The sequence below is a fragment of the Sander vitreus genome, chromosome 15 (assembly GCF_031162955.1).
Source record: "Sander vitreus isolate 19-12246 chromosome 15, sanVit1, whole genome shotgun sequence".
In the NCBI taxonomy this organism is placed as follows: Eukaryota; Metazoa; Chordata; class Actinopteri; order Perciformes; family Percidae; genus Sander; species Sander vitreus.
Genome location: NC_135869.1, coordinates 17,977,473 through 17,990,967, shown reverse-complemented (window position 1 = coordinate 17,990,967; position 13,495 = coordinate 17,977,473). Strand labels below are relative to the sequence as shown.

General features: G+C 42.0%; 1 long non-coding RNA gene across 1 annotated transcript; it reads left to right on the top strand.

Moving 5' to 3' along the window:
* The first annotated feature begins 1,091 nt into the window (after positions 1-1,091).
* Positions 1,092-13,289, top strand: LOC144529841 (uncharacterized). Its single transcript, XR_013503059.1, has 3 exons — positions 1,092-1,173; positions 12,010-12,109; positions 12,276-13,289. It is a non-coding gene; the product is annotated as an uncharacterized LOC144529841 (long non-coding RNA).
* The last annotated feature ends 206 nt before the right edge of the window (positions 13,290-13,495 follow it).

Genomic DNA, 13,495 nt, shown 5'->3' with positions numbered 1-13,495 from the left:
TTAAAGTTTAGGTTAATAAATAACAGTTGTATGTAATAGGTTGACTGTTTTTTAGTCCTTTTCTTTATATCAAATCAGAATGCTTACACTCTTCTATGACCTTATAATCATGGTCATTGTGAACATTGTGATCACCTCAGAAAATCTGTAGCTTCAAGGGTTTATATGTACGCATATTTAATGAGATATTGCCTCATTTGCATATTTTATTTTATTTTTTAGACAAAGTGTAATACAAAAAGTATTTCTCTTAATATGAAGATTAATCTGGTAGAAATGTATGAGGATATCTATAAAGGGAAGAAAAAGTCCCATTCACCTGTGTGATAATAGTGTCACCTGTTGTGGTCATTTTCAGGACTTTTGTCCCGGGTAGAGATTTTAGCACACATCCCACGTTGTTCAATGGGGTCATATTAGTCTATAACAGTTGAGATATTCTCTGCTAAATGAAGTGCATACTAATCTTACCCAGGACCTCTACTAATAATTAACAAGCTACAGAAATATGCAAAATATGAATTGTGCGTAAGTGTTCAGATGCCATCTGTTAGAGTGTCTTTCTCATTTATCCTGTGTTATGTGTGCATGTGTTCGGAGCGTGTCCTTGTCGCCCTGTCAAAATGTCACTGTGATAATGTGGAATAATGTGTCTTCGCCCCTCCCTCTTCCCTTGGCTCTTCCTCTGCTCTCTTACCCTCGATCATCCAATTTAGCTGTGTGTGGCACTCAGTGGATTCCCACACTCCACTGCTCTTGTGCTGTCAGGCCCAATCAGACGCCGGATCTGTATTGATTTTCAGCCACCTGTGCCAGGCGCCTTGACTCCCCGCTTCCTCCCTTCTCTGCTCTCCTTCCCTGCCCCCGTGTCCGCCACCGTCTCCTGGGGCAACTGACGCACAGTGTGCGGTGCAGTCCATTTGTCAACAATTGTCAGCGTTTAGCAGGGCAATGATGTGTGGCAAGATCAGGGAGAGAGGGAGGGAGGGGACGAAGGGGATTTGGGGGCAGGTGGAGGGGGTGGAAGAGCTCCCTCCAATGGGATGAGAACCGCATCCCACCACAAAACCCCTTGCAATGAGGTAACATCACTCTAGACTGCAAATGTGTGTGTGCATTTACTCCTTTGCTCCTCCCAGTATAGTAGGTGGGAAACTTGAGTCTCTATGTCAGGTAGGCACCCTCCCTTACTGCACATACTCTGCGTGTTATCATATCTACGGCTGTCTCCTTCATTCATTTCACAGGATAAATGCTGGGCTACACTCGCTGTACATTCCAAAATCACCGTAACCTGATTTGATTTTCAACAGGGGACTATTGAGTTGCACCAGCAATCTACCGGATTGCCTGGGGATGGTATTTGTTAGCACAAAGAGTGAGTGAGTCTGATGCCCTTGTTTGTTTTCCTTAATAACCAGAGACGTTTTAAGAATGTCAAGGGCTGGATGTCATTAGCGGGGTGCGGCTGGTCCCTAGTGAGACAAGGCCTGAGTTCAGCTTACTTACTTCCAGCTCTGAGTCAACAGAGAAGGGGCAGTTTCCGCCATCACAGCGCCCATCGCTAAGCACAGTCAGGACTGAGAGAGGTGCCCCAGTAGGAGAGGAGATACCAGTGTCCTATAATGGATCTGTTTTCATTCCAGGGGAAGTGGTTATTTAAGTAGACTATGGAGAGAACCTCCTTCTCCAAACATCCACAGAGGGGTTTATACTCTGAGAGTGAATTGGTGTTTTGAATAGAGGAGAGGCTACAACAGAGTTGTAGTGTTGCAGACACTCACCGTGAGATCGTCTCATATCACTATGATGAATCTCCTGGCTTGCTAAGTATACTGGCTGCAAAGGACCAAACAGTCCGAACTGTTCCACATTTCACATTTTCTTTCAGTGCATGAGGTTGTAAGTACCGTTGCAATGGCCATACCGTTGCAATGGCTGGTACCAATCTTAAGTCCTGCTGCCAGGATTTAGTTTGGCAGTGAAACTTAAGAGACTTTAGACTTCCACCTTGAAAAAAGATTTGACACCCTCTTCGGTCCAAGGTTGATAAAGAAGCTCAGATTATTTAAGGATGCCATCTGAATGTGACACCCTGATATTTTCTTCAATTTTCTGAAGCAAACACAGATGAAATGCTTTTGATATGCATTCCACCTAAATGGCTCTTTTCATACGCTGCCAGACAAAATGTGTTGACTTGGCCTTGACTTTAGGTGCCTCCAACAATTATGAAAATATGATGAATGTAATCTTTAACAGTGCGTGGTGTGTGTCTAAGTGCATGTGGAACTGGGGGTGTTTTGGCAGGTTGCTGCTGTGCTTGGTGCCACTGTGCAGTCTGCGTTAATGGACCTTTAGTAGGGGGTGTCCTAATTGCCCAAGCGCCTTTCGTCTGCTCTCCTCCCAGGCTGCAGTGCCAGAGAACGAGTCTTGGGACACGTTTTGGGGATCAGCTCATGTAAACACAGTCTGACCATTCCTCGGTCCATATGGAAGAGATCATTACGTGGAGGGTGGTGTGACGCCTGTCATACTGGGGCCATGGGATCACATACATCCCCACCCATTCCCCTAAATATCTCCCCGGTCTTCTTCTCCCGAATAGCCCTTCCTAGAAAATACATTCACATCTGTCAACAGGGCTTGCAACCTGGCAAGAACTCCAAATCACTGACTGAACTCCTGGCCTCCCTGGGTTGGCTGGTGGATCCTATGAGGACTGTTGCTTAATTCTAAGACCCCCACTAACAAATTATACCTGTTATCAAACCTACTTCAAGATATAAAAGAGCATCGAAAACGAACACATCACACTCCCTCGTGTCCTGAGGCTTAGAGGTTAATGAGCAGCAGTGTAATTACTGTGCTGAGGACTTGTTTCTTCTCATCATGGATGACTGGCTGGGGATTAACTCATTACCCCCTGTCCTGACCATGCAATTAGGCCTTGCACCACAATTAAGTCTCCATGTTATGCCTCACTAGGCACTAGACACAGTGATCGCTGCCAGCGCACCATCCATGCAACCTCTTATCGCCACTCTGTGGATGCTTGCTGAGCTATGACTAGTGATTGTAATGACAGCTATTGTTTCTGCAAGTCCTATCTGGTGTATGGTATCGATTAGGTTGGGTGTGTGCTACGACTCCCGAAGCGTGTAGACAGACAATCATAGATGCAGAGGTTGTGGGTTTTCTGCGGCTGCTGTCAGTAACATTTTTGGTCTTGAAGAGTCATCCGGAGTCTTCCAGACGTCAGCCAGGGTGGCCCAGGGACAATGTTGCCCATCTGGAAGCAGCTCTTCCTGGGTCTGGACAATCTGATGGATGGGAATACTTTCTAGGATGTCCAGCTGAGCCTGTTGACAGGGACCCAATCAATCACCCCCCTCCTGTCCCCACTGACAGGCCCCCTCCCCAACTAAAACCCACAGGTCAAGGGTTCTGTCAAGGCATTTTCAGCTCTCTAGACTCGTCCCTTGACCATAGGCAAACTAATTTGATCATGTTAAGTTTGCCTTTATGATAGGAGTGTTCATTGTGCATCTGCTTTACATTCAGATTATCATTTTATCTTTGCCACAATTGTACTGTTTGCGCTTACTGCGCCTTTGTTTTGTTTTCCTGAGAAAAGAGAAGCAACTGATTCAAAGTAATATAATTGTAAGCCGGGGATGTCACAAAAGACCAGATAAAATACCCCATGCTTGAGCCTGTGTAATGATTCACTTTCACAGCTCTGATGGAAGCCATGAAAAGCAGTTTTCCTCTAATAGCAACAGTAGTTATACCAATATCACTTACAGTGGCTGCACTGTCTGTAAAGTCTTTGATTTACAATCAATACATCTCCTCAATCAAGCAGTTTTGACAGTTTCACAATTTATTATCTTGTCAAGATCTCAGAACAGTCTGTCAAAGAAATGTAGGTCTTTCAACTAATCTCCTGTGCTGTGATTGATGGGGTTTCAGACTGATTTTCCATTGCTCTGGAGACTCCACTTGTCAAGAAACTTCTCAGGTTTCTGGCAATAGTCCTGAGTTGCCGTTTGAGACATATGTAGACCCACTTACGATATGGAAATATAAAGTGATTGATGATAACAATATGTTTTATGTATTTATATTTGATAGCATTCTTAATGTTCTAATAGTGGCATTTTATCATTTTCAAGTCTGTGTTTCTTTATGCACTGAGGCATTGTTAAAAAAAAGCAAGAAAAATGTGGGACAAAAGATAAACTAGTTACAGGGCCAATGGGAGCATTTCTTCCTGTTGCACTCAGTTAGCCTACCTCGGCACTTGTCAGTCATAATGACAAACGGCAGCGCTTGATGTAACAGAGGGGTTACATTATCACTTCCCTAATGAGGAGCTCACAGCAGGAGGGGGAAAGAGGGAGCATGACGGGCAGTATGGAGGGAGAGATGGATAAAAAGGAACAGAGGGAAGACCACTTTACTGCTGCCAAATACCAATGGCTGCCCAGAAATTGTCTATGTTTATCAATGAACAGATTTTCGGATTGTTGTGGAATGCTGAAACTGTAGTTAGTTATATAACAAGCGTATCTTAAATGATTACTTTTGTTCTCGATTCCAACACAATGTCACATTAAAGTGTACCTTTTGTACTGATCATAAGCCTACTTAGATATATGAGCTGAGCCATCTGTAATGTTATTTGGAATCCACTTATGGAAAGCAATGTGGTAAAAAAAGAAAAGAAAAAAGAAGCAGCAGTGAGGCAATGTACATTTAAACAGTAGCATTTAACAACTTTTAGTCATGAAGCCAGCATGGACAGAGATAAGGAGGTTTGTTTAAATATTTCCTTTTCATTCACAATACAGTATATGTGATTTGTCGGGGCGCTTGTTGTCAATGTAGCGTGGTAGCATCAGCGGCAGCCAGGCCAGAGGAGGTTTTGTGGGCCTGTGTCTCTCCATGTCTTTATGGCTGGCTCTGGACTTGGCGCTGGAGTCCAAGGGGGAGATTATCTGGCCTGTCTGCCTTCAGGAGCTCTCAGAGTTTGTGTCTTTGTGCAGCATTAGAGCTGGCTGGGAGTGCGCCCACCGAGAGAGGGGAAATGTGTTTGACATACGCTCAGCGCACACGGTCGGGGAGGCTGGAACAGCAGGATACGATTAATGACCACAGAATAAGATTGTTACAATATGGCTTCCCTCACCCCCACCTTCTTCACCGTGGGGCTGTCATATTTCACGGACTTGCCTGCCTCTGTGTTTGTAGTGTGTTTGTGCGTGTGACTGTGTTAGGAAGGGGCCCTTTTATCCTCTCTTTTTGTTCTCTCACTCTCTCTCTCTCTGTGTCTCTTTCTCTCTCTGTGTCCTTCTCTGTTGATGTGGGTCATTGATATGCAACTGTGCATTCCTGGATCTTACAGGAGAGCCTGTTCTCATGGTTATTATGGAGTACTTGCAGATTAGACACAGGGACACAGATCCTTGGACTTGGTCATGGTCAAGTTAGGACATAAAACCTGTAATGCAGAGATTGCAAACCCCTGAATTGTCAGACATAAAACTGAATGGAGATTAAAAAAAGATTTGCAATTGTCAAGAAATTATCCCCAACCCTATGAATTTGTGATTCTGTGGTGATGAGGTTGGGTTTGATACCTATCATTAGTAGAGCAAATACCTAATAGCAGTAAAACAGGGTGCAGTTAAAACACTAGCATATCAATTTTCTGTACAACAATAGAGAGAAGCTATAAAAGGAGTTTAATGGGGGATACCTCAGGAAAAAAATATGGAGGCCAAATGTTGCCAGATTGTTGTGGTAGTTAGGAGGCTCCTTTGAGTGATCTTCAGAGTTTTGGGGTCAGCGCCCAGAGGGCCACAGGGGCATGGATGTGCGAGGGTAGAAAGGGCAGGAAGGAGAGGAAAACCTTAACAAGGTGTCAAACAGGCCTGTTGGATCTTTGCACATGAGCACACGCATAGCTGAACCTGCGCTGTGATGTTTGTTGACACGTCTGGGAGAGAATTTTGAAGTTTTCACAGCTATCATAAATCAGGAGAGGGCATGATTTTTCCCAGGGTTAGGAGCTTCATCTCACTCGCCATTAGCCAATGCCAATTGGCAATTGAGGCCCATGAACGCCAGCAGGCTTAATTACCATGGCAACCAGTGTGTGCTCTTCTGCAGTTTGATACCAAAGCCTCTCCCTCTCATCTGCTTGGGGTTAATTTGAACAATGATGACGTTTGCCAGGTAGAGAGAAAACGTCGGTGTTCATGTAAAATACAACAACAAGAACTAAAGTTTCTCCTGCAAATATAATCGTTATAAAATGCAGTCTTGCATTGGAAAAGTTGGCTTTAGCGCACATGAAAATCAAAAGTCTGCCTCCTGATTCTTCTCTTCCTGACGTCTCCTTGGAATTTCACAGCAAGTTACAGAAAATTACTTGAGAAAAAGGTTGAGAGAGAAAGAGAGAGAGAGAGAGAGAGAGAGAGAGAGAGAGAGAGAGAGAGAGAGAGAGGGAGGGCTGAATGTATTCTGTACTTTGGCACAGCACTCACTCATTTATTGAAATCCCACTGTGTGATCCTGCCCGTAACTTAGAGATTTACATTTCTCCTTCATCCATGTAAAAAAAGACACTGAACTGGCACCTTTTTACTTTTTATTACCACTGCCTCTTCCTTCAGATGTATTGTGAGTTCCGTTTGCTGTGCTTATCTAACAGAGCCATAGATCCAATAGAGGTAAGCATCTATTTCTGTCTCTTTCTGCAAAGCTGTGTTTTATGCATATACCATGTGGCAGACCTCATCACCTTCACCATGTGCTCACCACACACACCTGTTCCCCACAGCTGCTGTTGCAAGGCACTCTGGGACATGATACTAATTCCATGTTTTCTAAGCCCCTGACAGAAATATGGTATTGGAAAAGAAATACAGTTCCTGAATTAGGTAGAGTTTTAGATCTTTGTAAGTTGGGGCTGTACTAAACTATAGTCTTCCAGAAAAGAGACATCACCATTAAATAAATAAAACTGTCTGAGAGGAATGGGCATCTGTAAAAACAACTGTTCTCTAAAATTAGAGTTTCATAAAAGCTTCCTGCAGAGAGTCCCTCTGCACCTCATTTCAAAGTATTCCCTTCTGCACACGACAAGGCAAAAACTGCTGATGCTTCAGAGGTAGTTGGAAAGCACTAAACTGCCTGTGGAGAAAATAATCAGGGCATACAGCAGAACAAACCCAAACCCTGCCCAACCCCCATCCCAGAACTGCTCCCAATTAATGTTCTAAAGAGGCTGCAGCACACATAACTTTGTGAAAGTTGCAGGATGGAAGCATGTGCACATGATGCTGGTCTCTTTTTTTACAGATCTGTTATATTATTTATCAAATCATTGAGATTATTGTCCAGATATGAGCTTTTGTTTCAAAGCAGATTTAGCGCACGGCTTTGTAATCCAGTTATGTGAGCAGTCAGCTGTCTTGCCGCAGTAATCTCCCCAGCAAACCTTATGTGGCGAATCACAAGACACTTGTGTCTTATTAGCTTCTTTACTCAAATTACTGTAAGTTACTATTTGCTTTAATTTTAAGGGAACTCAACACTGTCTGTTTTCTCCTGTGCTGTCAGCAATAGGCCTGGGGGGTCTGCTTAGCGCTCTCTGACAGAGCTCTGCATGAAGGAAATGAGGCCGGTGAAGACCCCATTGACCGTAAGGCATTCTGTCCATATTTCACTAAGCTCCTCTCCCAAAGGAAAAGGCCACAGAGACGAACCATATCACAACACATGCTGGGGCAAGGGGGGTCAGCAAAGGAAAAAGAGTGAGAAGCAGGGAGGAGAAGAACCCCACATACACACATATAAACACACACATTAACACAAAGAAGGATGCAGAGTGGAGGATGGCAGATTTTTTGTAAAATGTTAAATAGAGACTTTTTACTTTGGAAGCTAAACAAAAACAGTTAATTTCTTCCTTTAGTGTGTGTGATTCAGTGAGAGAGAGAGCCTGCAGATGTGTGTGTGTGTGTGTGTGTGTGTGTGTGTGTGTGTGTGTGTGTGTGTGTGTGTGTGTGTGTGTGTGTGTGTGTGTGTGTGTGTGACTGAATGTCTCCATGACAAACTGAGTCACTCTGTGTGTAATTAATTGGTTTACTGCCATGTAGGCACCGTCTGTCTCTCAGGAATCTGCATCTGGCCCTGAACTTTACTTTTACATGTTAGTTGAGGTATTAACTTATTTGGACAAGGGATTAAGGCTCACTGGTTGTCCTGTAGATGGAATGGACAAACATAGGGGAGGTATGTTTGAGATACTGTGCCCTGTAAGTAAAGAAATGGCTGCCAGCAATACTCACTGTAGTCACCGCGAAAACTAGCAACCAATACCTCCGCTTCTCCGAAAAGACACAAACATACTGTACATACACTCCACGCCATGTGCAACTCCTCCCACTCTCTCTCTAATCTGAGATAAGTCTTCAATTGATTTTGTTTTTCAAGCTGTTATCCAGAACAGGACAAACACAAACGTTATGACCCTAGAAAGCAAGCAAACAGAAACCTCCAAGCAGTTCTCCTCTTTGCAATAGTAGTAGCTGAACAAATCTATAAATAGTTAAAACTGCATGGCAGAAAAATACATCATGGCGATCATTTTTTGGTTATTTTAAATTTAAAACAATTAAACAACGCAGAAACTAGGTTGCATTCCGATGTTACACGTCAGATAATCTCGACAGCCACAGGTTTGCCTCAAGGATCAACCACTAGAGCATGGCTTGTATTCAGCTGTCATGCCCTGTGAGAATAGTATCAATTTTACTGACATGTTGATTTGTATCCCCTCAACAACCTGTGCCCAATTGGCATGTGCACTGTAAAATGATATGTTCTGTGGAGATTTACCAGGTACAGCTAGGGAATTAGCAAAGACAAACTACTGTATCCGTGGTTAGTTGGACAGCCCAGACTTTTCTCTCTGTGTCTTTATTGGAAACAAGAGTATTAATGGAAAATCTCATTATTATTGGGGAGAATCCTTTTCTAAAGGACAAGGGATAATACAGATAAGGATGAGAAAGCTTGATTATATAAAGCTTAAAGAAAAACCCACTTGATCCATCATCTTGTTTGGCTCATGGCTTTAATTATTGAGAGTTGTCTTCCTTTTTGGCACATGTATATGTTCTTTTTTTATTTTTTTATTTCTTTCTGGTCATGCAGTACATTTTTGTCATGGAAAATAGGTTTCACATACTGTGATAAAACACAGGATTCAACTGAGGCTCACACTAATACATGAGCATGATATATCTTTGCATTTGCATGTATATTTGCAAAGATATCACATATAAAATATACAATATAAAGTGCAGGTGAGATACCATCCCATGTGCTACAATATCCACTAACTGAGTTCATCAGCCACAAACCCACCCACTGGCAGCCCTCACCTACCTTCCTCCCAGACTGAGCTGGAGCTCATGAGGCCTCAGACACACTTAATGGGATTATGGTAATATAATTTTGTGACGCTGACCTCGGGCCGGTGCCAGGTTTCTTCCACATCCTTAGACAAAGGCAGGGAGCTCACCAAGGGCTCCAGCAAGCTGGCCCAGTTCGGCCTCTTGGCACAGGCCGATGTCCTCATGGGCCCAGCGCAAGATGGATGGCCGCGGGGCAAAGTCTCACTTCCTAAATCTACTCAAACAGTGAGCGAAATCAAACGGTGGCAAGAGGGGATTGTAAACTTAAATAAATATCATTCCCCTAAGAGTGAGTTGACTCAGATAATTGTTGTTCAGGTAACTCATCTGATTTAATGTATAGAATAATCAATACACTTCAGGATGTAGGAAATGTGTCCTCCCTTTGCTCCCAACTTCAATCAGCAAAGAGTAGTTTTTCAGCTGAGGGTGTAGCTTCCATGGAAACGGCCTTGTGGTCTAGCTTGTCTTTCTCAGTGATTTAGCAGGGTTTCCTCCACTGGATGTTTCTTATTGGTTTAAGAAAGGATTTTATGGACTGGACAATTTAAAAGCAACTATGTGGGTGTCAATTCACACTGTCCCTGTGGGTAATCTAAACAAAGGAATGGTTACCAGTAGCACAAATAAACACATAACAATAAACTGGTCATAAGATATATAACATTAACTCTGAAATATGAACATATATCTGAAGACAATTCAATATTCCTTTTTGCCTTGATTAGACCACTTTAGAATCACTTTTCCTTGAAATACTGTAACAAGGAGGCAACACATACACACCAGACAGTCCATCAGTGTAGAGTAAGCTTGCAATATGTCACAGTGCTGTTTGACTTTTAATTTTATTTTGTCTCATTTTACTTTGTCGTGTATTTTATTGTTGTCCAGTCTCCGCAGGATTCACCAGATTTCTTTTTTCCCCTTTTTCTTTTTTTTTTTCTTTCCTTTTGCCTTTATAAAGACCACCCATAGGGTTCGGAGGGGGACAGACGTCTCTGTGGAATAATAATGGGGTCGTCCTGGGAAAATTGCCCATGGAAAAGGCCTGTCTGAAAAAAAGAAAAGAAAAATGTGGTCTTGTTTCCGATGCTTCTCGGAAACATTCATCAGAGCACTCCTGCTGTTCGGAGGGCAGCAGTCCCAATCATAGCACCGATCCACTTAGTGGCTGGGACACTTCGCCACTGCCCAGACTTTCTGAGTCGAGATCAGGAGGCAGGGGCAAACAGTTCAGAAAAGATCATCTTTATTTGCTCTGCCCTGTTTTATTTTCAACACAGACTGTGCATTTCCTAGAGCCTGGATATCTGATGTTGCACAGTTGCTTTAAAATATCTAGTTCATTTCAAAGTTAAATTTCTAGTAGTTGCTGTAATCAAAATAATTTATCTTGGCAAGTCGCTGTATGGGACATATTACATTCATGATTATGTTTGGGCTGCTACATGGGCAACGCTGTCTGTGTCCGCCGAAAAGCCAAGCATATGAGTCACCAGGATCATGATGTCATTTTACTAATTGGGTGACACACATGACACACTATTCTGATGAAACATGATGAAAATGGCTATCACTGCTCCACGTTTTTTTTCTTTTACTTACTTTTTTACAGCTACTCTAACTATATTTCACACACAACAAAAATTGTCTTCTCTGACTAGAAAAAAAACAACTAAAAACTTCTATCCCATCCACACACGTGCTGTCATTCCTTTTAAGGAAAGTAAATGTATAAACACACTCATCTTCTGTTTAAATTTACAAGTAAAACAAAGATACTTGTTGTTTTTTTCATTGAAGGGACCATAAAGGAGTTATTATTCATGAAAAAAAAAATATTTTCCCAAAAAATGATTATATGCTTACCTGATTTCCTGAACTCGTAATTGGTTTTTGAAAAGCTGGACTTGCAGATGTAAACTTTTCACATTTTCCCATGCACGCACGCCAATAACCTGAGAATGAAACAATTGAGCACAATGTTCTGGTCATTCTCTGAAGCTGGAGGAACATGGACCCTTGTTTGATGAACAGAAATGTTGGCTCTAGTTTATCTCTCAAGCAACATCTTCCATCAGGAGCCAATCATGTCCTGAATACTGTGTTACTCAGACAGCATCAGGACTGGATGACCATTGCCAATGGTTTGAGTCAGGCAAGATTTATTTTACATTAAGAACTCCTCCTAACAACTGTAATATCAATGTTTGTGCTGAATGTGCTCCATAATTCCCTTCAAATCGTTTTTCTGACAGTCTGTGGCGTTTTCTTTTTGGACTCATATTTTGAAGTCTTCTAAAGAAATAGAGAGAGATAATAAGAGAAATAAGAGACTCAGCATCCTAATATAATTTCAGTCTCAGTCATTTCAGTCATTAAGACAGTTCATTGGTTTGGATTTGGAAGACAAAGAAAGTGGCTTAGTAAAGTTCCTTTCCTTGTGATCCCCCTGCTCTACTTTTCTGCTCTCCCCGAGCCATCACTAACTGGCCTCCCTTTGCCCTGTTAGGCCCTGAGGCCCTGCTGCCCTGCTGCCCTGCTGCCTCGCTCCAGGTCTGAGCCACTGTGAGCCAGTGATGGATGTGCCTCAGGGGGGCTCTCTGTGGGAGGTGGGCTCAGGGCTTCACACACTCTTTCTGCTGATCACTGTCAGCCCTCATATTTAACCAGAGACAGCAGAGTCAAGCCTGCAGTAGGATCACTGTCTTGCATACTGATATTTTATTTTTCTATTTTTTGGAAGTTTATATAACACAATACTGTTTCAATCAGCAGCAGCCGTTTGAAGTAAAGTCACAGAAGAAGAAGAAGAAGAGGAACAAGAACAAGAAGAAGAACAAGAAGAAGAAGAAGAATATAACAAAAGACATAGTAGCATAATAAACAACTTCAGACATGTTATTGTTTTAACTGCAAATTAGTAATAGTGCCAGGATTTAAAACCATTGAATTCAAAGAATTCCATGTGGTATTGTGTGTTAAAATAATGTAATATCCCTTACAGCTGAACCCTCATTACCACAGTTGAGTTACAGTTTCCCACGTTCAATAAAGCCCACAGCATGTGAGTGAGCATGGCATAATAACATTACATTTAAGCATTTTGAAACCCTAGAAATACATTAAAAATGTTTTAAACTCAAACCTACAAAACATGTTTAACAGTTATTTGAAATGTATATTTGCACTCATTGTTGCTCACATTCTAACTAGACAATTAACATCAGCTATTAAATAAATTAGTATGATAAACAACTTCTTAAGGATTATTTCTTCTAAACTCTCCACAGGTTGGCAACACATGCTGTAAAAAAAAATAAAGTCTCCTTCCCTTTTTCAGTGCAACTCATCAAGAAATTTTGAGAGGAAGTCACACACAGAGAGAGTGAATACTAAAATATTATAAGGCCATGGCATGGTTTATGATTCTATTTGGTTCATCAAAACAGTGTTTAATTGCTAAAAAAGTTATCTCATATTTTTGCTTAGTAGGTAAACCTTGACAACGTTTTGGACACAATACTATAATTATCTCTCTGTTTTAATTGTGTTGCAAGAATAGTCTGAGCGTAATCTATTGTACAATGAGTTGGAGGAACTTAAAAAAAACTGTCCAGTCATCACGGTGAGATGAGGTGCAGCGGTGGGTGGCAGGGAAAGGTTCAGCCGAGTTGATGTGAGGAAAGAGACGTCATCTGTGAATGTGCCTCAAATTTCAACACAAAGCTGTAGTACCTGATTGTGTTTACACTGTCACTGATTTATTAAGGTCAGCTCTATTTCTATATTACTTGGCAAGTAATGAATAAACAATATTCAATGTCTAGTTTGTTTCTTTAAGCTGTGGTGTATACAGGCAGGGGGAGGGGTGTGGACATACGTCTTCTCAATAGGCCGTGGTAATAATGGACCTGTGACCTCATGGTCTGAGAAGCCAGAAGCAAAACCAGTATTCCCAGTACCACAACTTGTTTTTTTTTCACTTCGCATGGTAT